The 22,399-nt window shown below is 45.4% G+C and overlaps 1 protein-coding gene across 3 annotated transcripts in view; it reads right to left on the bottom strand.

Moving 5' to 3' along the window:
- Nucleotides 1-22,399, bottom strand: part of CASP8 (caspase 8) — an 82,816-nt gene that overhangs the window by 23,374 nt on the left and 37,043 nt on the right. The window contains exon 1 of one of the 3 annotated variants that reach the window (XM_058664841.1): nt 2,755-2,904. The exons of 1 other annotated variant lie outside the window; for it this stretch is intronic. The gene's annotated coding sequence lies outside the window, so the exon portion shown is untranslated. Of the gene's footprint in view, nt 1-2,754; nt 2,905-22,399 lie in introns of those variants that run through there. One more of the 3 variants, XM_058664843.1, reaches the window with a different exon arrangement.

The raw sequence follows: 22,399 nt of genomic DNA, 5'->3' as shown, positions 1-22,399 counted from the left end.
GAGGAAAGTATCAGTGGTTTTACATTTCAAATACTAGAAAAGATGTCCAACTTCACTTACAAGGGAAAAAAAAGGAAAATGGAAAGTTTAACGAAAGATGACTTTTCAACAATATCCTATTAGCAAAATATAAAAATTGCAGCACACACAGGATTGTAAGATGGCGCAAACAGAAACAGATATATGAGTAAGTCAGGCATATTTGTACATATAAAATGTACATGCACTTGGACCTGGCAATTTGACTTCCGGAATCTTCTGCAGAAGTTTATTTAAACAAGTATGTTCTCAAAAACGTGTAAAAGCTACTTGTGGCAACATTGCTTGAAATTACAAAAAAAAAAAAAATTGGAAACTGTGAGTCAGAATAAGCAAAGTCAAGTAAGCTGGTGATTGTATTTTAAACATCTCTCTTCAGCTAATAGAAGTAATGAGAAGATCCACATGGTTGACCCTATGTGGTCTACATTAACTGTGCCTATTTGTTTATTCACAAAAGAACTCGGACAAAAACACGCAGGAAGCTGCCTTGGTGGTGTCTCCAGAGAGCAAGCCGCCCCCCAGGTGTGTCTGTGGGGAGGCCTGGGTGAAGGGGAAAGTGAGATTTGATTTTCTTTGCACTCTTTGCATAGTCTGAATCCTTGCCTTGTGTATCTGTTACTTACTCTGTGCCTAGACTTCGACGAAAATCTCTGAAGATTTCTTTTCATTTACGTGCTGACAAGACTCTAAACCATTTCTAGCTCTATTTAGCTGCCTTAAATGGACAAGCCTCCAAATTACTAATCAGTTTTACCTGCTGTTAAAAACGTGCTTTACAGGAAAAAAAAAAATCCACCGAAGAATCAAAATGAAAGCAGCACCTCCTTTTTACCCTCCACATTTTTTTTTCTGGTGACAACAGTTCTTGTACTTGTTTTAGAAAACATCCAAAAGAAAATAAAAAGTATCTATTCCTCCATCATTCAAAGTAAGCATCTAAGTATAACTCACGTGTTTTCATACCAAGTAGTTTATGTGTTTCTATTTTCCATTATATTCGAACATATCATTCTTTTGTAATTCAAGTGATTTTTTCCACTAATAATATTTTAAGTATCTTTTGATATCTTTACTTTTTTCTTCTACAATACTTTATTATCTGTAAAGCACTTAACCACGTAGCTTGTTCAGGATCTATATAATCAATCCCTTATGACATTTAAGATGATGTTAAAATGCAAATTTTACTGTATGTCTCTGATTATTTCCTTAAAGTAATTTCCTAGAAGTTGCATTTCTGCTCAAAAGGAATAAGCATGCGTCCCAAGTCATGACTAAACCACTATACCAAAAGTCTACCCTCCCAAATATTCTTCTCTTCTCATCTTATTACAAGCAGCCAAAGAAAGTGCCATTATTATCCCCATGTTACCACTGTGGGAATTCTGCAGAAATTGACTAGCTAAGTAAGACAAGGATCCAGCTCAGACTATTTTTAAATATTTCATTGAGGGACTACAGCACCAAATGCTATAAAGATTTAGACCTTTATCTAAGTATAGATAAACAATCAGTAGCAGAATCCTAACATTACAGATGAGAATTACAAAAAGTCAAAATAGACAAAATCAATAAAGAAAACCACAAAACAGAAGTTCTTTACAAATGCATTGCAATAAAAGCACAGAGCCTAAGCAAATGCTGGCTATGGATGAAATCTTGGCCATCTCATTACAGTCCTCTGCTTTGTAAACACAATTCAGCTGCAAAGAAGCCCCGCCCAGCCACAGCCAATCATGGCGACGGGATCTGGCGGCATCCTAGCTCCTCCAGTATATGAACACAGATTCAAAGATGGAGATGGAGAGAGACCCAAAACAAAATTTATTTTCATCATGAAAGGTCTCCAAAATGTCACGAACATTTGTATGATAAGAAACTGGGCATTTCAGAAATCTTTTGTACCAAAATACACTCATTTTTTATTCCACTTTCCACAAATTCCTTTAATTACCCTCATCTCTGAAAGCCACACTCATGTCCAAACTCTTAGTCTATAAAACTGTTGCTCTGCCCAGTCCAGGCTGCCTACAGATGGCAGACTCTTATTGGAACCTTCTCGATGCCAATTCCATGAATGAATAAACACATTTCACAGCAGAGCCCTGCAGCCATCAAGGATGCATGCAAATCAGCCAGGTGGTCAAACCTCAACCAAACTGGTAACCAATCCTCTAATTTTCAAAATGAATGAACTGAAAAACTTCACCAAAAAGTGCTTCTCCTGGTAAGCATGGAGCTCTGATTTCTCCGATCGTGCTTCCTATTGTGTGGTCCTCTGGTGTCTGCCATTTCTATTTATTTATTTATTTATTTTTTAATAACTAAGCTTGCATGGGCGTATGGGTGTGTGTGTTTACATCGGTGGATGTGTGTGTTGATGGTAGGTGATGGTAACTGCCAAGGTTCTTGGGATTTCAGTTTTGCCTTCTAGTCGGAAGCAGGCTGGGCTTTGGTAAGGCTGAGGCCTTGGTCATGATAACTGTAGGTGAGGCATGTCAGTAATGGCCACGATTGCACGGATCCATGCCGGAAAAGGTCCCTGCTCTCCTCTCCTCACACAACAAGGGCCTAGTAGATAATCCTGGTTTCTTCCCCTACCGCTAAACGCAAGTGTCCACCTCACGGTCACAGGCTATTGGATCCCACCATCCGGCAGTCTACAAAACTCACATCAGAGGCCACCCGCCCCACAGGCCCAGTTGAGCTTACCAGAGCCGAGTCCTGGGGCCCTCACGACAGTAACACCTTGCTTGCTGACCTCTTCTGCCCCTGCAGCCGTGCTCTCAAGAACAAAATTTCAAATGAAGACGCGACGGGTACGGCCTCCTGTACTTCCTGTTTTTGAAAGCCCTGAGTCATAGGCGCTAGAGCAACAGGAGGAAGACCCACCTCCTAGTGCTTTCAGCGGCAGAGGTTTCTCCAAGAGCTGCCAGCAAACTGGGGTAGCAGGAAGGTGTGGCTGAGCTCCGGGGAGGGATCAGGGCACCTTGGACTCGTGCTCCCTTTTTAAGTGCCTTCAGATGAGTCACTGTGCCTTTGGGGCCTGTTTTTCCTTCTTTCCTAACTTAGAAAGTTAGACTGGATGATAGCGAATACCACTTTCTATTCAACAGCCCAAGAGTTGAAAGATCTTTCTAGGTTCACCATGGAAGACTTCAGTGTTTGCCTCCAATAGACACTGGCTGAGCCCCTCTGAGAGGCCTTGCTACATGCTGGGCCCTCTTCAGGGCTGCTGGCTCCCACAGTAAACAACTCTCCTTGTTTACCTATGAAGCCTTGTGTGGCCTCTGTGACCCAGGTACCACCTACCCTCAGTAGTCCCAGAAAGCTCTGAAATCGAAGGCCTTCCTCCTAACGGGCCAATCCAGTCTCACCCAACATGCAAATCCTGAGGTGGTGGCTGTGCAGGCCTTGAAATTATAACTGAACAAAGCACCCATGAAACCATGCCTTTATGCTGCAAGTTACATTGTTTTGTTTTCTGAGTAAAAGACAACCCAGCACTTCTCTTTGAAACTGTCTTCCTGTTCTCCCCACATGGAAGGTAAGATTATAGAGGGCGGGGGCCTGTCTTACACCTGAGTGCACCGAATGAGGCGTCTGCAAGTGCCTGGTCAGCAGCATAGGCCTAGGTACAGGTTGAACTTGTAGCATCTGTGCTCTCAGCTGACCCCAGCTTCTGCCTGGTAGTATCCCAGCAAGAATACCAGGACAGAGTGAAGAGCTGGTGGTGGCTACATACACTCCCAGAAGACCTCTCAGCCACCTCCATGCTTCACCCCCACATGGTGCTCTTGGTTTGTGACTCTGGCCTGTCCTAGGCTGTGGCCACGTTGAGGGCATATGTCTTTCTGCATGCCCAGGACCCATCAGAAGAGCAGTAGCATCCACCACACGCAATAGTTGTCTCCAACCAAAAGGAAAAGGAATGCTGTAATTAACTATGTAAAGATTGTCAAAAATATAATTTAAAAAAAAGAGAGAGAAAGGAATGCTGTAGACAGATGCTGGCCGTGAACCTGGAATTCCCTAACAAAGTGACTCAAGTAGTTGCAAGAAGAGGCTGAACTGCATCAGGACCCTGGCGTAGGCAAGCTAAAGCAACAGCAAGCCTTCTCAAGTGGCTTGGCAAACAGTGGCAATTAGCTCAGGCCAGGGATCAGTCGGGAAGTAGAGCCATAAAGCTTCCTGAAAGCAGTCTGGCCACTTTATATAAATGCTGGAAAAAATACCGTCTGCCATGGTTTCCCCAGATGCCACAACCAGGTCTATACACCTGCTGAGTCTTTGTGTCATCCTCAGATATGATTTGTAAGCACTGCACACCCTGTAATACCAGGTAATGGGTGGAAACCACCACCTGCCCAAATAGATGGAACTTAAAAGCAACAGCTTATTTTTTTTAAATAATTTTTAAAAAGAGGAGGAGGGCTGGCATTGCGACTTGCCAAGTAGAGCCACCACCAGTATTATGTTCTGACACTGGTTCAGATCCCAGCTGCACCGTTTCCAATCCAGCTCCCTACTAATGCACCTGAGAAAAGCAGCAGCAGATGGCCCAACTGTCTGGGTCCTTGCACTCACATGGGAAGACCTGGAGCAAGCTCCTGGCTCCCGGTTTCAACCTAGTCTAGCTCTAGCCTAGCTCTAGCCTAGCTGCTGCAACCATTTGTGAAGAGAACCAGTTGATGGAAGATCTCCCTGTCTTTCCCTCACTCTCTCTATAACTCTGCCTTTCAAATAAATGAATAAATCTTTACAAAGAAATAAAAATGTTGTAAAAAGCAAGGAACAGAAAGAGCAAACTAGAAATTTTGTGACTGTGATAAAAATAGTTGCCATTTCCTTAGTACTTAGCCTCACGTTGTGTGAAAGCTGCACACACATCACCACCTTCGATCTTTAACCTAGCTTTCCAGGTATTATTAATGCCACTAAATGATGAGAACACAAACACAGAGAAGTGATTCACTTGCCAAAGGTCACAGAACTTAGAGATACCGCACTCCAAAAAGTACATTTAGCCTGGCTCCACATATTGTCAGGAGCATGAATCAGAAGCATTAGGAGATGGATCTCAGAAGCTGTGAGAGGGGAGGAGCTGAGCTGGGGAGACGAAAGATCCGAGAAGCAAGGAATGCTGAGTTCATTCTTTGGGGCAACAAAAAAGCAAACAGATACAACACAGGAATCGAGTTTTCTGCAATCCCCAAACAGGTCATGTGCCCAGTGACCTGGGCAATTGTTGGAGTCTAGGGGCAGGAAGGAAGTGTGGCAGGCTGAAAAACCACAAGGAAGCAGGGGCAGGGGGTGTCTAGATGAGATCAGAGCCTGGCAGGATGCGGAGGGATCCCCAGGTGGACAGGTCCCAACTGCCTCCCCAAGAGGGATGGAGACCCACGAGGAAGGGTCCCCAGGTGGGCAGAGAGAGGACCGATTTGGTGGCCTCACCCTTCTCTGTGGCCCGGGCCAGCTCTTGCCGCATGGCACTCACCTTTTCCAGGCACTGTCACCCAATCCCCTAAGCAGCCTGACTGCACACGCTCAGATGCCCAGCATTTCTCCAGGCTACAGAAAAGCCCAGAAGCCAGGCATTGGGGGGCCTAGGAGGCAGGAGAGCCCTCTGGGAAGCAGCTTGCTTTTGCTTTCCACGGCTCACAGCCCGGCTTGAACAGCCTCCTTCCGTGGACTCTCTCACTTCCTGTTTCTCTATACACCAAGTTCAGAACACACGAGCAAAGTCAGCGGGGCTTTACAAAAATCACCAGAGGCAGGGAAAAAAAAAAAGGAAAGAAAAAAGAGTGAGGGAGCCCAAGAACACATTTCCCTCTAGCATTCGGGCAGATCTGGTGTTCAGTGAGAAAGACAAAAATCCTCAACAGAAAAAAAATCAAACAGGAACTTCTTCCCTTACCAAAGGAAAAACAGGTGTTTAATCTTTAAAGAGACAGATGCCCACGTTCCTGCCACCCAGGAGAGACGAGAGGCCGCTGGGCTGCGTGCAATTGGGAACCAAGGGATGGGCTTTACTGGAAAGCCAAATCCACTAAGTGTGAGTAACCTGTCTATAGCAAGTCAGATGCCCCGTCTTCCCTTTCAGGGGGTTCTGGGGACAGGAATTTTCCCCCTGGGGTGAGCTCCAGCCTCACACAGAGGCACGGATCCTGAGGAGCTCTTCTTAGGGCTAAGCTGGCCTGCGGCTGAACCGCTGGGAAATTGTGAAAATGAAAGGGGAAGGGACTCTGGCGGAGCCAGAGCAGTAGGTGAGTCCTGGTCCCCAGCTGCATTCTTGGGCTTGGTAGTAAGCAGTGTCTCATCCACAGCCTCCAGGGACTTGATCGCCCCCACCGAGCCCAAGCTACCACCTCAGCACTTTCGATCTCTGTTCCCTAGTTGAATTTTTTCAGGGTATTTTACCCCATTGGTTTTTCACATCTGTTACATTTTATAACCAAAACACTACTAACACCACAATAGCAACAAGTTTCACTTTTACAGGAACTAACTCTAATTCTCTCTCTTTTTGTTCTCCCATGCTTTGGGTCAGAAAATAGAGGCTCAGATAATCACATGGATACAAATTCAGCCCTTGGCAGGGTCAAAAACAAGGACTTTCTCTACCATAACATGCTAGCCCAAATCTTACATATTAGAAGAATCTCCAAAAACCTAGAGTTTGAGGTGATCCATGAGGGCACTAAGATGGAGTGACCTCTGCAGAGACATTCAAAGGACCCTGACTTCTTAGTAACCCATGTGAACAGAGATGGCTTACAGCAGCACGAGCCAACACTGCTAAAATCATTCATCTACACCAGACACACTCACTTGCACTGGATCACTCCACCTTCTGGACAGTTCTCAGGGTCAGACACGACTCTGGGTCCCATTTTGTTGATGAGGAAGTGGAGAGGTTTGGAGAGATTGAAAGACTTAGCCAAACTCATCCGGCTAATGAGTGACAGAATGTTTCTCTACAAAACCTTGAGGGTTAATCATTGCTTAATCATTAATGCACAACTAGAAATCTCCACCCAAGCTGCCTTGGAATTAACTGGGAGGCTGTGAGGACACTGGTCTTCAGCTCCAGCTTTAGAACGCCTGCCATAGCACAGCTGGAGGGGACCAGGCAGGTCGCACTGTATCCAGGCTTTTGACTACTCTCCATACACATTCACTGCCCTCTGAGTGGTCACCTGAGCTCACAATGTCTGTAAGATGACTAAGACAAGGTGGCTCTGTGCAGATGGGGAAGCTCGATGCCCAGCAGCTGATGCATGGCCAAACCAGTGCATGAACCCAGGAGGGACTCACCCAACAGTTTGCACACTTGACCCCTATGTATATCCTCCTGCCTATACCCAGACCCTGACTGTCCCAGGGTTCAGGGACAGGATGAGATCATCCTCAGGGCTCTGGCTTGAAGGAGAGGGAGGAGTCATAGGTCCTCCCACTCTTACATCTTAATATATATTAAGATATATATCAATAATTATCAATATATTAATATATTGATATATATCAATAATTAACAAGTGAATCCCTAACCAGAGGTGTTGCCATACATGGGGGGAAGAGATTGGCTCATACCCAGTGCAGGAGGAGCCTGCAAACCCCTCTGTGGCCACACCCTTGGGTCTCTCACTTCCCTGAGACTGAAGCCCCAGTCAATTAAGTGGCTAAAAGCAGATTTACACCGGTAAATCTCCCTGACAAAGTTAAAAAGGTCTAAACTTCATCTCCACTCACTGTGGCATACCCTTCCCATCCTTCTAGGTTGGAACTATAGCTCACCATTCAAAGATGCTGTATACTGACAGCAAAACAACCCCCCCACATGGATGCATTCTTCTGTCTGCCACTTCTAACCCCGTGGGCCAAGGTGCTCTAGTCTGCCGCTTCACCTGTGTCCCTCCTGGGCTGTCCTTGACTCCTCCGGCAGCTGTTCCTGTCTACTGCCTTCGGCTCTTTGTCCAAAAGTGGGACAGGAAGAGACTACATTCCAATTAAACCACTGCAGCTATTCCTGGGATTTGTCATGAGGACCACATAGTCATGGCCATTAGAAGGAGTTGATAACCACGGACTTCAAAGTCTTTACTTTCCGGCTTGGTGACTGTCAACCTCCCCCCTCCACATTCTCAAGAGAAACTACTGCAGATAAGATTTCACATCACTGACATAGGGAGGAAGAAATAGATCATTGTCAGGGATGACTCCAATATTCAGGCTGCTGCTTGAGATTTTCCAGAAATTTCTTGAAGACCTGAGCCAGAAGAGGTGAAAGTCTTCAGTGATTTTTCTTCTTTGTGCCTGTTCTCAAGACATAGGATACCTTAAACCCTAAGGACAAATGTCTGGACTTGGCTGTTTTAGCTTGCTTCTGTTTGTTTTTAATGTGGTAAAATGTAGGACAGGTGCTGTAGCACATCAAGTTAAGCTGCTACCTGCAGCATTTATATCTCATATGAGCACCGGTTCAAGTTCTAGTGCTCTACTTCCTAACCAGCTCCCTGGTAATTATGCCTGGGAAAGTGCCAGAAGGCGGCCCAAGTAACTAGTCCCCTGTTCTATGGAGAAGACCAAGGTGAGGCTCCCAGTTTCTTCTAGCTTCAGCCTGACCAAGCCAATGCTGTTGTAACCATTTTTACTTTCCGCCTCTCCCTCTGTTTCTCTCTGTTTTTCAAAGAAATAAATAAGTAAATCTTTAAAATGTAGTAAAATATACGTAATATAAAAATTTTCCATTTTAGTCCTTTTTATGTGTAAAGATTAGTGACACTGGATACATGTCTTCTGTTATTTGATCATTGCATCACCCCAAAATCACAATTGATGCTGTTAAAACAGTGTTTTCATTAAGCACCATGCAGTCTGAAAATGTTTCCCCATTTTTGCTTTATTTGGTTTTTGTTTGTTTGTTTGTTTGTTTTGTAATTGATTTTTTTATTAATTACATTGTATTATGTGACACAGTTTCATAGGTACTGAGATTCTCCCCACCCCTCCCCAAACCCTCCCCCCATGGTGGATTCTTCCACCTTGTTGCATAACCACAGTTCAAGTTCAGTTGAGATTCCCTCATTGCAAGCGTATACCAAACATAGAGCCCAGCATTTTATTGTCCAGTCAAGTTATTAGTATACTTTCAAACACCCTCCTAAAGGAAAAGGGAGCAGTTCAGAAATAAGTGACCTAAGTTAGAACTTCAAAACAAGCTTAGACCTGAAAATATGTAAAATTTAGTTGCTCCATCTAGTGGTGATCTGTTATATGATTTTTTTGTGTGTGAAGAAACTGCAGTTTTTCATGTTGAAGACTACTCTGATAATATAAGAAAAATATTTAATAAATTCATTATATTATTGTGTTATATAAATATTTTGCTTTATTTGATCCCCACTGGTCTCACTGCTCCCTTTGGCCCCCACATCTTTTGGTTTAAAGGAGCTAGGACAGGTGACATTGAGACACTGAGAAAACTAAAGCTCAGAAAGATACAGTGACTCAGCTGATAACAGTGGCACAGCTGCTATACCTACATACAGCACTAGTAATTAATTTTTTTAAGTAGGAAAATGGAGGGGTTATTCACTGTAACAGGTGTTCTCCCCACTTTTAAAGTTTTATTAATTTGCTCAAGTGTTTGGTAGGCAGAGTGACAGAGAAAGAAAGAGCTTCATTTGTTGGTCTACCACCTAGCAGGCCACATCAGCCAGGCAGGATCGGGCTGACACCAGAATCCAGGAACTTCATGTTCCACTTGGGGGACAAGGATCCAAGTGCTTGGGCCATATTCCATTGTCATTCCAGATGCATTAACAGAGAGCTGGATCACAAGCAGAACTTCTGGACTCACAAACCAGCATGTGCATATGCAACGCCAATGTCAACAAGCAGTGGCTTCACTTACTATGCCACAAGGCCAAACTCTCTCTTTTAAATATTGATTTAGTTTTATTGGAAAGTCAGATTTATAGAGAGAAGGAAATGCAGAGGGAAAGATCTTCCATCTGCTGATTCACTCCCCAAGTAGGCACAATGGCCAGAGCTGAACTGATCCAAGGTCAGGAGCCAGACATTTCCTCCGGGTCTCCCATGCAGGTGTAGGGTCCCAAGGCTTTGGGCCATTCTCAACTGCCTTCCTAGGCCACAAGCAGAGAACTGGAAAGGAAGCGGGCCTGCCAGGACATGCCCATATAAGGATCCCAGCACATGCAATGCGCGACTTCAGTCACTAGGCTACCGTGCCAGGCCCAGTCATTCTTCACTTCCTGTAAACTGAAAATATTTCTTAATACAATTTGGTAGTAATAACACACCCATTCTCAGCAGGAGAGTGGCACACACTCAGCCTCTTCTGCTGCAGAAGTTCTCAGCTATGATGACCAAACCCTTCCCCTAGGGAAGCAGACACAAAAAGCATAATTTATGAATTTTTTAGTTTGTACAAATGACTTGTAGATGTATGTAAGCATGTGTGTGGGTGTATTCACCTCTCTGTGAAGAACATTTACACTGGGGCTTAAGAACTACCTTTGTCTCATGGTGGCTGCGGAGAATCCCTGGGTTGGTGCACTGCTTGGGAACATGTGCCTGACAGTTCAAGTTTCTGGCAGATAAGCAGGAGGCACCTCAGAACAGCAATGCGGAAGCATGAAAAAGCTACATGAGCACCAAGGCTGTGACCATCTAATTCACTCAAGCAGTGACCATGGCTCCATGAGCAGAAGGGCCGGCTGTTAAGAAAGGCTGTCTGATTCCTGAGCCGCTGAGGTCAGATATGTGAGGAGTTCTTCAAGTCAGGCTTCTATCTCCAGAATCTCCAGAAAGAGGTAATATCAGAGTTCTAATCATTCTCATTCCAAGTAACATTTTAGAAATGTCAGTTAAATCAATATTCATCCACAACTAAACTTGGGTTAAATCCTTGTGGTCATTGATTTTTTTATATAGAATAAAAACTTCACCAGTAGATGTAGCAGCCGTACAGTCATCAACTTTAGGGTTGTTTACATTATGACACAGACTTCTTCCTCCTGAGTAAATGAGTCAACCCTCTTCAGGCTCGATGTGTCATGGGGAACCAGACAGGGGTCCCACTCTTCAAAGGACACAGTAAAAAGAATGAAGAGATAAGCCACAGATCAGGGGGAAAAATTAGGAACAAACAACATCTGATAAAGAGCTGTTACCCAACATGTTCAAAGAAATTTTCAAAATGAACAGTAAGAAAACAAACAATTCAATGGAAAAGTGGGCAAGAGATCTTAACAGGAGCTCTGTCAAAAGAGAAATATGCATGGTATGTAAGCGAATGTGAAGATGTTCAGCATCATATGGCATCAGCAAATTGCACATCAAAGCAGTGATGAGACAACACAACACATCTTTTGAGACACTAAAACCTAGAACACCAGTAACAGCAAACATTGGTGAGGTAAGAATGTTAAGCAGCAAACTTCTCATTTTATGCTGGTGGGAACAAAAGCTGGTAAAACACATTGGAACACAGTGTAGTAATTTCTTACAAAGCTAAACACTCTCATACCCTAGGATCTAGCAATAATGACTTTGGGCCAGTATTATATTACAATGGATTAAGTTGCTACTTACAATAGAAGCAGCCCATATTCAGTTGCCAGTACAAGTCCTGGCTGCTCTATCTTAATGTATTTATTGTATTTGAAAGGCAGTTACAGATAAGGAGAGAGGGGGAGAGAGAGAGAGAACTTCCATCCACATGCTCACCCCCAAAATGTCCACAATGAAAAGGACTGAGCCAGGCCACAGTCAGGAATCTAGAACTTCATCCAGGCCTTCTATATGGGTTCAGGAGCCCACGTACTTGGGTATCTTAGTGGGAATCTGGTTTGTCATTGGAACAGCTGGGTCTCAAACCATTATTCATAGAGGATGCCTATGTCACAGGTGGCAGCTTAACCTGTTATGCCATAATACCAAGCCTCCCTGTTGCTCTGTTTCTGATGGAGCTCTCTGCTAATGTGCCTTGGAAGATAGCGCAAGATGGCTCAGTAATTGGGAACCTGCCATGCATGTGGGAGACCCAAGTAGAGTTCTTGCTTAGTAGCTTCAGCCTGGTACCAACGTGGGTTTTGCAGTCCTTTGGGAAGTGAATCAATGGATGAAAGAGCTCCACCCCACCATCTCTGGCTCTCAATCTCTCTGTGTCATTCTGCCATTAAAAAATTCAGTAACTTTATTCTTTAAAAACCATAGATATTTATCCGAATGAATTGAAAATGTGTACACAAATAAATATCTTCACATGAATGTTGATAGCAACTTTGTTCATAATTTATAATCACCAAAAGTTGAAAGCAATCAAGACACCTTTCATTTGATAAACAGAAAAACAAACTGTAATACATCTACACCAAGGCATATTGTTCAGAATTACAAAAAGTTTGCTGTCAAACCATGAGAAAACATGGAATACTATTTAATGCATGTTACAAATTTGAAGCAGTCAGTCAGTCAGTCTAAAAGGTTACATTCCAACTATATGACATCCTGGGAAAAAATTCTATAGAGCTGATTAAAACGATGGTGTTGCCAGGGACTCTGAGGAGGGAAAGTAAGTAGGTGGAGCTTTGTGCACTGAAACCATGCTGTGTGACATTATAATGGTGGCTATGTGATATTTTGCATTTGGCAAAACAATTAGAAGGTACACACCAGAAGTAAACCCTAATTTGCACTCTAGGACTTCTGTTAATAGTAATGTATTGATTGGGTTCAGGACACAGGGAGCCCAAAATGCATTGGCTTGCTGAGTAGTTTAAGCTGAAGGGCTAAGCAGAAGCAGCTTGGGCAGGAAGAATTCTCCGACCTTCACTTGAGTCAGGTCATAAGGCCTCTCTGCAAGAGATGCCCTCTGCTACCCAGGGGCAAAGAGCATCCTAGTCTCTGGACACAAGAGATGTGAAGAGGAGCCCAGACAGCCCTTGCTCATCTCCTACAGTTTACTGTGCCATGAAAGCCTATCACAGATTATCCACTTGACATCATACCTGCATCAAATTTTTTCTTGTTCATCTGTTTGTTACAAAACCTCAGTTGTAAACTCAGAAAGATAAAATGAAAGGATTTTCCCCCTCCAACATCAGCATCAGTCATCAATTATAATAAATGTAACACACTAACATAAAGTGTTAATTATAACAGACTCAACTCTGCTAATGTGTGTGTGAGGCAAAAAAAATGATGGCCCAAGTACCTGGGTCCTTGCCACCCACAAGGGAGACCCAGAAGAAGGTCTTGGCTCCCAGGACTGGCCATTGCAGCCATTTGAGGAGTGAACCAACAGATAAAAGATCTCTCTTTCCCTCTATTGCTCTTTTTTGCCTCTCCTTTTCTCTGTTACTCTCTGTTTCTGTCACTCTGCCTTTCAGATAAATAAAATAACGTAGATCTAAAAAAATGTTCCTGTTGTCACAATTTCTGAGATTTCTGCAGCCCAAACAGACCTAGTGGATTTGGAAGGGGCCACAGCTGAAAATGGAGATTTCACCTGGAAAACAGCTCGTATGAAAACTGAATGGCAGAGCCAGGTGGCACAAAGCACAGGCTGGGCAGTAAGGCACCTGAACTCCAATGCAGCTACCCAATTCTGCAGTCAGGCCAATGTCAACATTGCAATATGGGGGAAATAGACAAAATTATCTCTGAAACTCTTCAGTTCATACATGGCCTTGGATGATACATTCTTTCTAAAATTCAGGTTGCTCAGTAATTATAGTGTTGAGCATGTCCACAGGTGGAAGCCACCACTTGTGCTGAGTACACCCAGAAGCAGCTGGCTTGTGGCAGCCTAGGGGTATGGGCCTGTAGGGGACCTGGGAGTGGCATTGGCAGGGACATGTGGTAACCTAGGGGCTCACGTCCAAGCAGGCGGATCAAACCTGGGGATTTCCCCACAAACTTAGCCAAGGATGAGCTAGGATGAGGGGAGGGGAGGAGAGAACCCTAGGTTAACTTGCTGGTCTGGTGTGCTGGTGGACCAACTTGGGGAACTTTGAATAAGTCTGGATGTTGGGTGTGTGGAAGATTAAAGTCCCAAGCCAGCACATGTACCAGGATCTTGGGCCCCTGGTGGGTGGGCAGAGCTCCAGGCCAGCACACTACCCCACTGGAAGACTGGGATTTAGAAGGCTGGACTCGGAAACCCATGTGCTCCTGGGCAATGGGGACAATGGATTGATTAGGGAAAAGGGCAAAGGGATGTGTGGGAAGGAGGGCCACTGAGGGAGTATGTTACAGGTGAGGAATGACTTCTGAAGGACAGCCACAGACAACAACACAGTCCCTGCAGGTAAGTGAGGGAGCTGAGACAGAGTGGTTTGGTTGGGGGAAGCTGGAGGACTTTCAGGGTCAGACCAACGCAATAGCCCATATGGAAACCTGATCTAGGCTAGGTAACATGGATTACCACTGACCACCACTCACCAGCACACACAAAACTAGGGCTGGGGGCCTACCTGGCATGGCTAAACCAAAGTACCAGAGAAGTTGGGACAGGGAATGGGTAATGTTAGGCTGGCCCATCAGAGTAATCAGCACATGAGGGAACAAGGTCTGGGGGCAGAATCCATGTGGGATATATGGGTCCACCCCTGTGGAACTGCAAGTTCTGTTGGTTTGCTTAACAGCTGGTGTTAGTGACAAGCTAAGTTAGGTATGACCATGGAATCCCCCCTTTACTCATGGGCACTAGGATTGGGAACAGGTCTAGCTGGTCCAGGCTGCAGCACTTACAGCACAGCCAAGAATATGGTGTAGGGGAAGGCCAGGCTGAGGTATCCACCGGCTCATACAAAGCCCGGGATGGAGGGGGCATACTATTCTAGGTAATGATTAACACTCACCAGCACATGTGAAATCTGGTGCATGCACAAGCCAGACTAAGTGCAGATTGATTGGGCTTTGCTGCAGCTCCAGCTGGCAAGTGCTGGGACTGGGGGCAAGTACTGCAAACTAGACTGCAGAAACACCTGGAGAGTGCAAGATTTGGGGTTGGGAGTGGGCCAAGTACGGAAACTGTGGGCCCCTCTCTGATGGGCTGCAACTCCCACTGGTGAGTATGAGAACCAGGGCATGCCTGGCTAGACTGTCAGTGGTGCCCAGCAGCATGAGTGTTGACTGGCTAGCGGGGTCAGTCTATCTCAGGGATGAGATAGGCTTCAATGTCTACTGATGTGTATGAGAGCTAAATGGGATATGGGACAGACTGAACCAGTCTGCTGTACATACTGGCAAGCACGGAAACCAGGGCTGGGGGTGTGACTAGTAGCAGTTGTTTGGGGTCACTCTGAATAGGCTGCCATTCCCACTGGTGTACAATGAGGCTGAGTGTGTGTGGGCAAGTGTTGAGCAGAGTTGCAGCATCTATTAGTTTGCACAAAATATGGGACTGGCTGAGGTGCCGTAGGAGTGGGGCGGGGTGCAACTCAGTCCCAGCACCCAACCCCTGCTCTGCCTGAACCAGCATCAGTGTACAGCCCTACGGACAACCAGGCTGACCAGGCATGGGGGCTAAGTGCCCGGTGACCCTCTTGTGGTCAGGACAGAACGCAAAGAACAGGAAGCGCAGTGGACAAGCAATGAGGACTGACCCAGCAATTGCAACTACCACTGTGTGTGTAAGCTGATGGGGGTAACACCTGAGCCAGACTTCGTACTGTCAAGCACACACAAGAGTCAGATCTGGTTTCACTTCAGATACTGTTTCTTTGGGGATCCCCCCAATTAAATCACTAGACTCAGAACTCCAACCATGGGGGGAATCCCAGGATCTGTGGTCTGACCGTGGAGTGTATATGTCAGAACTGGGCCTCTTCAGTATCTCAGACAGAGTAGTGGCCATCACACCCAGATGTACATGGAGGATTAGAGGCAGTCCATTGGAACCTGGCATAAAGTGGTGGAGGAAACTGAAAAAGTTCTAGCCCCCATGATATGTTGTCATTTAACTTTTCACTTACATAAAATAATGTAAGGGTGGGGACAGGTGTTTGGTTCCTGCATCCCAAATTGGAGCGCCTGGGTTTCTGTGTCGACTCTGTTTCCAGGCTCCTGCTAAGGCACACCCTGGGAAGCACTTGAAAACAGAGAAATAAACACTGTGGTGCAGTCAGGTGGAATATCCTGAACAGCTTGTTGAAGGCCATGGTTTTTCATTGATCTTCTAAATGTTTTATCCATTCTCCTCCTCCCCCCTTTATTTTTTGACAATCTTTGCACAGATGATTAGCACACAAAAGTTCAAGGGCTACAGAAAAGTGGATAAGACTATTGTTTCCACATCATTACTTTTTTTTTTTCTGTATCTGGGGTAAATGAGGAGATAAAAGGAGAAGCCCCATCTACCCTCCCACCTATCCCAGGCGCCCCATGTGGGGTGTGATCCGAGGGTCCTGCTCAAGTGGCTTTGGTAATTCAGTAGTTGTGAATTGCTGCCAATCTCACCATTCCAAGCACAATGGAGTTGCTGCAGAATCCACTGATTGACATTGTCCACTTTGAGTCTCCATTTGCCCAATTTTTCACAAACAACATATGGCTAGGGTAGTTGATTGATTTGTTCTGTCCTCTGTTGTGGTACCAGGTGTCCTCTGCAGGTTCCTATGGACTGCCATATCCTCCATGTGCACCTGGATATGCTGTCCACTGCTCCGTCGGAGCCTCTGAGGAGGCTTGGCTCTGACACTTGTACTCCATGACAGATCATGGAACCTGCACTTCTCTTCATGGTTAGGGTTCTGAGTCCAGCAGTTCAGTTGGGAAGATCCCCAAAGAAACTTTGTCTGAGGTAATCCCAGACCAGATTCTTGTGTGTACTTGCCAGTACAGGGCCCGGCAGGTCAGTAGCCCCCAATCAGCTGGTGGTTGCAACTGCTGGGTCAGTTCAGTATACAGCCCTGTCTTTCACATAAACCAATGTGTATTGCAGTCCAGCCTAGTTCTGTCCACCTCACACTCGGCCCTCATGCAAAGCAGTGGGAGCTACAGCCTAGTTTGGGCGACTACCAACAACCCCCACCAGGACTGCCCCCTCCCTTGGTTCCCGTGCTTGCCAATATGTACAGCAGACTAGTCAAGCTGTCGCACCGCACATTCAGCTCTCATATATGTCAATGGGCATTGAAGCCTAGTTCAACCTAACCAGCTCCACTATCCAGCCCACACACATGCTTATGGGTGTCATTCTGTCAAGCCACATCTCCCCAGGCCTGATTTTCATGCTCTCCAGTGGGAGTGGTAACCAAACAAGGAGGTGCCCACTATTTTCCTTCAGGGCCCACTCCTGGGATCATGCACTTTCCAGGTGATTCTGCATTTTAACCTGACAAAATTAATCCCCAGTACCAGCATCTGCCAGCTGATGCTGCAGCAAAGCACATTCAACACTCAACCATTCTGATTTATGCTTGCACCAGTAGGGACAGTCAACCAAGACTGGCTCTTCCCTGATCTGGTGTACTTGAGGCCCACAGGCATAGGCCTGCCTGGTCTGGTCTCTCCAGTGGGTGAAGTGTTCCAGCGGGATGGGGGGCCCCTCACATTCCCCGTACCAGCTTTACCCCTCCCTCCCTGGTTCCTACTGGTTGGGCACTGCAGCCCAGTCTGGAATGGCCTGCCTCACCTCGACTTTTGCCAGTGGGTGCTGTAGCCTGACCCAGCCTGGCCCACCCCCAATTCCAGCTGATGCTGGTGAGGGTTACAGTCTAGTCCAGTCCAGCAGGCATCCAATCCCAACTGTAATGTGTATTGGTATGTGTTGTGACCAAACTTGGCCCAACCCACACTCTCTTCTGGTGCTCAGATTCACTGGCTGGTGATGTGAACTGATTTAGCCTGGTCTGTCTCCAATCTTTGCCAAATGTATGCTGGTGGGTACCTTTCCCTGGCTTGGTCTGGGTTGCTCCCTATTGTGGCTCTTGAGATCACCTGCAGGGACTGTATCCTGCCAGAGGAGTTGCCCAGGTTCCTCCATCAGAATCTCTCCCAATGCCAGATCTTGCGCATACCAACGGGTTCCAGGGCTAGCCCTACTTAGTCCACCTCCTGTCCTAGCAGAAGCAGTGGCCTTTCCTGACTGCCCTTCAACCCATTCTGGTTCTTACTGTTGGATGCTTCAGCCCAGCCAAGGCTCGTCCATACCCAGACAATGCTCACACATGGCTCAATAGGGGCAGAGACCTAGCCTAGTCCATCCTACATCTATCCTGGTTCCCCAGAGCACCAGATGGTGCTGGAGTCTAGCCCAGCTTGGTGCGTCCAGTCCCAGTCCACACTTGTGCCAAGGGAGACTGCAGCCATATCCAGACCAGAACACAGCCCCCACTCCAGCCCCCGCACTCCTAGTGGGAATCCCAACCCAGCCAGGGTGTCCTCCCAGCTCCCCAACCGGGTCTGTTCCCAGCCATAGATTACTCATGTGCCAGTGGTTGCTCTGACCCAGCTTGGCATAGCCTCTCACCTGTCTTGGCCTTTGCCCTAGATGCTGTGGCCTAGCATCCCTGGCTCATGCATACCAGTAGGTGTAAGAGCCTAGTTTGGCATGACCTGTGCTCCATCCTGGTTTCTATTTTTGCTTGTGATTTAAGGTTTGCTCAGCCCTGCCTTGTCCGCCCTCTTCAATAGCCAAGCCACACATTAGCCAATTGTTGGGGCTACTTGCCCAGCTTGTCCGACCACCAGACCTGGACCATGTGTTCACCAGTGGGAGCTATGACCCACTATGGGAGTTTCCCAAGTTACCCCACTTGACCCACCCCCAGACCCAGTTCTTATACATGCCAATGGGTATTAGGACAGTGCTGGGCAGAGTCTGGCCTTCCATTTTGGCCTTGTATGAGCTAGTGAACATTGCAGCCGGCCCACCCCACACCCTATTTTAGGATGCACATTTGGGTACTGCTGCCTTGACCAGCCCAGACTGTTGTTGGTTCCTTTACCTGTTGAGTGATGGCATGTTCCCTGGTCACACCTAGCTCAGTCCATCACCACCCCAACTTTTGAGTTAACCAGTGGGACTAGTATTTCCACAGGATGTGGCCCACACATTCCCCACAGAATCTACCCCCAGAAATGGTTCTCTCGTGTGTTGGTTAATGTCATGGCCCTGCCTAATGTGACCAGTCTCCTCAGCCAACATTCTGTCAGCTACTACCATCTGGCCCTGCTTGACAAGCCTGCGACCTTCACTTTTGCATGGATGGTGTGTGCTGGTCAGCATCGTTCATTGATAACAAGTTCTACACAGGACTCAAAGGAGGCTGGCATATCCGTCTGATCCATAAAGATCCGGTCTCTCTCCTCCAAACCACCAGGTCTCAGTACCCTCACTTACCTTCAAGGAAAAGTTACTCTGTTTTTGGGAGTCTTCAGGATTGATTTGCAACCTACAAGCACAGTGGGCTCAACATGGAGGTATCTAGGCAGCAATTCATTCTCCCAAAACGCCAGAGCTCTTTGCCCAGGGACAGCTCACGGTGTGTTTGAGGTGGCTGGAATCAGGGCTCCGAGCATGGAATCCACCCCAACCTGGGACCTCCCAACAGCCAACAGGCTGCTGGAAGTTCTCCCACCCAGACCTATCCAGTCTTTAAATTTGCTTTTATTTCTCGCTTCCCTTCTGTCCATTTGTTTTATACCTCATAGATGATTAGATCTTAAGGACTCAATATTTTGATCATTAAATTTTTTCCTAATTATAAAATGGGCTGCATACTTAGCTCAAGCAATTTTGAAATGCTGAAAACAGGAGCCAACCCTGGGGCACAACTAGTTAAGCCTCAGTCTGCAATATCAGCAATCCTTATAAGTCCAGCTTGAGTCCTGGGTTGCTCTGTTTCCTGCTCAGCAAACATGCCTGGAAAAGCAGCAGATGCCGAGTCTTTGCATTTGCTGCCATTTGGGAGTGAAATAGCAAATGAAAGATCTATGCCTCCCTCTCCATAATTCCTTCTTTCAAATAAATAAATAAATCATTTTTTCAAAATTGCCAGAAAGCAGATGGACACCCTAGCCTAGTAGGTTAAACCTCTACTTGTGGCCCCAGCATCCCATACAAGAATTAGTTCAATCATGGCTGTTCCACCTCCCATCCAGCTCCCTACTAATGTGCATGGGAAAACAGTGAAGATAGTCCAAGTCTATCGGTCCCTGCATCCACATGGGACTCCTGGAAGAAGCTCCTATTTCTCTCCTTCCACACCCCCCACTGTCAAATAAATAACTAAATCTTTAAACACACACAACACACACAAATGCCATGGACTTGACTCTATCAAGGATCACAAACATAAAATACCTGTTTGTGAATATAATCCTTTAAGAGTGTCGATTATCTGATTTCTTGGGCCAGGAAGTTGTGTTTCCCTTGCATAAGCAAATACCTTAGAAATCCCCAAATACTTAAAGGCTAAATAATAAGCTTTTAAATAATCCATGAGTTGGAAATCAAAATAAAAGTAGGTATGACTGTGAACTGAATTGAAAGGAAAACGAACCTGTTTAAGCTTGGAGTGTTGCTCCTGTCTTGAGGGAGAAGGGGCGAGGAGGAGCGGGAGGACACAACTCACAAGGGCACATGGGATGTTTTGGCTGTAATGGGTGTATTAACTATCATGAATGTGGTGATATTTTCACAGATGTATGCTCTAATTTACCAAAGTATACATGTTAAGTTTCTATCATTCGTTGTTATTAATTATACTTCATTAAAATTATTTTAAACAGATACATGTTTAGTGGTTACAAGGCTAGTTAGTACAGCTGGGGTTCAACCACTAAAGTGTATAGAAAGGAATGGATAATTGACAAACCAAGGACATCTAAAAATGTCTTGCCTCATCAAAAGGAAGTCAAAAAACTTGAGAAAAAGTGAACCATTACTACAAACAGAAAAACAAATAGAAAGGTAGTAGATTTAATCCCAGTTTTATTAATGGGGACAATAAGAGAAAATAAATTAAATAATTCATTTTAAGAAAAAGACTTCCTAGACTAGATAATTTAAAAAGCTGAACAGCGTTCTGCTTACAACAGGAATGCCAAATGTGAGGCTATTAAAGTATGGAAAGTACAACAATGGAAAAATAAGTGCCAACTATACTCTGATTTCTCCTCAGATCATATGAACCTTCCCTTTTACTAAAGAAGCACCAACTAATATTGTGCAAAGTAGACTTAAATATGGTTGGTCAGAGCCAGTGTTGTGATGCACTGGGTAAAGGTGCCGTCTGCAAGAAAGACATCACATGTGAGCACTAGTTCGAATCCCAGCTGCTCCACTTCTGATCCAGCACCTACTAAGGGCTTGAAAAAAGCAGCAGAAAATGGCCCAAGTGCTTGGGTCCCTGTACCAACATGGAGACCTGGAAGAAACTCCTGGCTCCTGGCATCAGTTTTGCCCAGTACTGGCCATTGTTTGGGGAGTGAAACACAAGATGGAAGAGCTCTGTGCGTATCTGTTCCTCATGCTGTGATTCTGAGTTTCAAATTAAATATGTATGTATGGGCTCAGCAGCATGGCCTAGTGGCTAAGGTCCTCGCCTTGATCCCATGTGGCCACTGGTTCTGATCCCGGCAGCTCCACTTCCTCTCTATCTCTCCTCCTCTCAGTATATCTGACTTTGTAATGAAAATAAAATAAATCTTAAAAAAAAAGTATATATATATATATGTATGTATTAGCAGCACTTGCAATATTATTTCATTTATGATGATGACATAAAATGTGCTTTTTAATTTACTTATGTAAGCTTTTGCTCAACTAGGCATCTTGTCCTGAATGAGGCAAAATCAGCTAATCAAGGCATAAATATACTATGTAAAAACTTAGAATTTAATAACAAAAGAGGTAGCTTTCAATATGCAAAGCATTGCCACAGGGAAATGAGGAGTAGTGGGCCCCCTGCTGGCAATAACTGTGGCTGCCTCCTTTCCTGGCCAGGAGATCTGGTGATATCCATTCCCATATAGAACCAAGAAAAGGCACTATCATAAGTAATCCATGCCATTCCCACCCTTGCTTACTTTCCAGGTGGGAGAAAGTACATGTGCAAGGAGACTCAGATGTAAAGGAGTCTCTTAATTGTATCCTGAATTCATCAATCCCTGCCCAAGGATTATTCTAGAACTTTCCCTAAGTCATCTGGACTTCTGTCCCTGAGTCATTAGCTGGTGTTTTAGCGTCTCTTCATGAATGGCATCCAGCTGTCCAGTTCTGTGCTTCCTGAATGACTTCAACAACCCCCATCATCTTCCCTGTGTGTTGGTTAATTTGTCTAATCTTCATTGATTCACTTCCTTTACAACAAAAATT

The sequence above is a fragment of the Ochotona princeps genome, chromosome 5 (genome assembly GCF_030435755.1).
Source record: "Ochotona princeps isolate mOchPri1 chromosome 5, mOchPri1.hap1, whole genome shotgun sequence".
NCBI classification, from domain to species: domain Eukaryota; kingdom Metazoa; phylum Chordata; class Mammalia; order Lagomorpha; family Ochotonidae; genus Ochotona; species Ochotona princeps.
The sequence above is the reverse complement of the archived record's forward strand: the minus strand, read 5'-3'. Positions and strand labels throughout refer to the sequence as shown.